Genomic DNA, 3877 nt, shown 5'->3' on the forward strand with positions numbered 1-3877 from the left:
CTGGAAAAGGCTTCTTTATTATCAAACGAAAATTCATCGGCACAGGATTTCTTTTGGTGACCAGAGAAACACTACACTAAATATACAATGAAAACCGAAAGAATACGAGATATATGTATAAGACAAACATTTGCAAGCAAGAGAGAAATCCTTCATAAAACCATTAAAATGTATTTGAAATACACACATATTTACATGTAGTTTTGCGAGTCTACTTTCCTAGTTCGTCAAATCACCGAATAGCGAACTAGTGATAGGAATACACTAACCGTTGAGGGGAAGGTGTGACCTTCAAATAACATTATTGAATAATTCTGAAGAGAAATGAAATGTAAAATGATTGGCAGCCAGCGGTGAATATTGTTTATAATATTTAGGGAATCACTGAGATTGTTGAAACTTACTTATTAAACGTGACTTATTGAACATCTTCGATCCAAAAAGTGAGGTTTGTTTAACGAGTTGTCATCAGAATTTGTCCTACTTTCAGCTGAAAACGGTCTTACAGTGAAAGGTGAACTTGGCCACAAGAAAATGGAACTCATTGTCTGTCAACAAACTGCACTCTAACAGGTCTGTCAGGAATGGTAGCCCCTCTCATAAACGGCTCCACATCCTCTGCCTCCGGTGGGTAAGAGATGTCAAACTGCTGCACGATTCTGGCCATCAACAGATGAAGTTCTAACTCGGCAATACGTCGACCGAGGCACATACGCGTTCCGAATCCAAATGGAAGGGAAGCGAAGGCTTCTGTTGCTTCGATCAAAGCACTATCTTTGCTTCGCAGCCATCTCTCTGGTTTAAAGGCTTCAGCGTCTTCAAAAATACTCTCATCTCGCCCCATTTGGTGAACGAGGAACTCAACTTGAGCAGTGCCCCCAGGAATATGGTAGCCTCCTAATACTATATCTTCTTTTGGTCTTCTCGGAACAGCGGATAGAACAGGATATAGGCGGATGGTCTCTCGTAACCAGGCCTTTAGGTATGGCATTCGCGCGAGAGTTGCTGGCGTTGCAAAGGTTGAATTTCCTACCACTGAGAGCTCTTCCTGTCGAAGAATTTTCTGCTTCTCTGGGTTTTTGGCCAACATATAGAGAACCCATTGCATCGTATTGGACGTAGTATCAACTCCGGCAAACAGGACGTCGATTACGCTCGCCAACAGGTCATCCTTCGTCATCTTTCCGCTCGACAGGAGGAACTCGAAGAGGCCAGCTCTGTCACGCTCTGTTTCCTTTGATGGTTTGCGTGACTTTTCTTCCAGTTCCTTGATTCGTCTGCCGATAAATAGTTCGGCGTAATCGTATATCGTGTCAAAATTATCGAAAAATTTTTTAAATGTCTGTGTCTCGTACATCCTATAGAACCAAACAGGTAGTAAGCCAACCTCGACCGCAACCGCCAGAAAATCTCCGACAGCTGTTATGGAGGTCTGTGCCTCTTCGTTTACGTCCTCCTCAAGACAACCAAACCTTTTCTCAAACAACATCTCTGCCACGGACTCAAACGACTATTTGAAAAGTTTATTATCGAGTACACAGACTTCGTTTTCTTTCTCTGACCCTCTGGGCTCTCGAACTGATCGTAATCGGTGAATAAAATCACTGATGATTTAATTGAAACCCGGAAAATAGTCGGCGACTTCTTTCGGTCGGAGCATTCGTTTACTCAGGACGCTTCGTAACTTGTACCATTCTGCACCATCGGCAAAGAAAACACCAGGAATTTTCTTTCTTTTTTCTCGGTAGAAGTTCAGAGACGGAAAGTCCAGTCTTTCTGGATATTTGGGTTCCGTTCGGAGTAACTTTGCAACATCGACAGGATCAGATAAACTAATAATATCAACGCCTGGCACTTTGTTGCGGAATACTTTCCCATATTTCTTCACATTTTCTGCTTGGATGTCATAAAATCGCTTTCCAAGGGGCTGACCTTTCCTACCCACGAAGAACGTCCAAACTGTTCCAAAAACTGGGAGACGAAGCGGACCTGGAATTTCTGAAAAAGGTTTTGGTTTTGGTACATCTTCGACTGAAATGGACGAAAGAGAACTCATCGACGTCGATGGAACGAAACCACGGAGACCATGGTGTTGTTTACGCATGAAACAAATGGTCCGACTAGATGAGACAACGAGAGAGTGTGTAGTTTTCGTTTTCACAGTAAACGCCATTTTAAAGAACTTCAGCTAATCCAGGGAATGAATGATTCGCACGGTTTCGATTTTGACGTCTCAAAGAAGGATCACATGACCTTGACAACAACGGAATAATTCACCTCGGTAAAAACAATAATAAAAATTCGTCACGTAATCATGACGGGACTTCATGGTTTGTTAGCCAATCAGAGGCGAGTATGTAAGAAACGAGGGAATGCTTATGTTTCGCAGAGTGCCTTCGAGTATCGACCGAGTGAAGTTGTGCGCTTCGTGATCATTTGTAATTTCTTCTTATGAGAGATGTCTATTGCTATTGGAATAACGTCTAGTTGTGAATGCGCTGGCGTTTGTTTTTCAGTAACCAGCTGTTAAGAAGCTTTCAGCGATGCCGCTTGCTGCGAAGAGAACTAATCTGATCAAGTTTGTGAGCGAGGTTATTCATCCGTAGCTTTGAGAAACTGGAGTGTGTCGTCAGCGGGAAACTAAAACACTTGGGTGGTTATCTAAAACTGCATACGTTACAGCGAATATTTGAACGCCGAGTCATTTCGAACGTCAATGGTATCGAAAAATTATCTTGAAGGACAGACGATTGCGTTACGTCTGTTTTTCAAATGGTTTCGTTTGAATACTCACAATGTTCGTTTACAGCCCTCATTTCGACTCGAAACAAGAAGAGAATAATACATAACAAATGTCACGCAAAACAAAAGATTCACTTGCGTTCAGTTTCGATGGTCTTGGTGAAACATTCGGCCATCTGAATAAACTTTGAGAGTTAAAACCACGTGTACATTACGATACACTGCACCAAATTAGCTTTCATTTCACTGGTCAGAGTTAAATTTTTGAGGACTTCAAGTTAAGCATGATATGAGAACCTTAAGTTTATATTGCTAAATATCTTCTGCTTGAAAGGTGTCACAGTAGAACTTGTAGCCAGCGAACCAGGCGTAATTTGGGAGGTGAGTGCTCATAACCTGCTTGGACGGAGGTGGTAGTTCCTGTTTTTTGAAAGCACGAAATTCAGTACGGCGAGTATTCGGTCAGCATATCCCACCAAAAATCTTCCACCCATCGATTACGGCGACCTAACATTAGCCGCGCAAAATCTTGCGCTCAAGAATACAAACTACCGCCTGCAAACAGGCTAAAGTGCTCAGTGCTCTTTGAGTTTTACTGCAGAAGGCTGGGGAGAGTTGGGAGAGTAGGGAAAGCCTTCTGGTAGTGCTACTTACTGGCTTTCATGAGAATGATCACACAGCATGGTTTGACTCACAGTCTTAATTAAGGTAAAACCTCTTGGGACCGAAGAATGAAAGAACAGCTAAGTTTCCTTCGCTTAAATGTTTAACGGTGTCATCCGCAGAGGTTAATTAAAGCAAGACTCACCTTCTACAGCAGAATAACCAGTTCCACATGAAAGGGCTTCTCTGTAGCTTTCATTTAAATGGTCAAACAATGTAAGGTTTTACAAACACAGTGACAGCACAACTTAAAATATAAAGGTAGAGTGGTGCAGGATTAATTTACAAACTAGAAGGGGAGTCGGATTCGCTTCTATCTCTAGTTATCTCCAAAGTTACAAAGTTGGCCCTATCTTTCAATGCAAAACGCACAGCACCGACATTAACAATAAACGTGAGACATTCTCAAGAGCACACAGATAGCAACCAGCGGAAAACTGTCAGACCAAACGAATGAAATATTTTACAAGGA

General features: G+C 42.1%; 1 pseudogene; it reads right to left on the reverse strand.

Moving 5' to 3' along the window:
* Positions 1–2313, reverse strand: LOC148717109 (sterol 26-hydroxylase, mitochondrial pseudogene; annotated as a pseudogene).
* Between the last annotated feature and the right edge of the window lie 1564 nt (positions 2314–3877).

Source organism: Stylophora pistillata, chromosome 14 (assembly GCF_964205215.1).
Source record: "Stylophora pistillata chromosome 14, jaStyPist1.2, whole genome shotgun sequence".
Classification (NCBI taxonomy): domain Eukaryota; kingdom Metazoa; phylum Cnidaria; class Anthozoa; order Scleractinia; family Pocilloporidae; genus Stylophora; species Stylophora pistillata.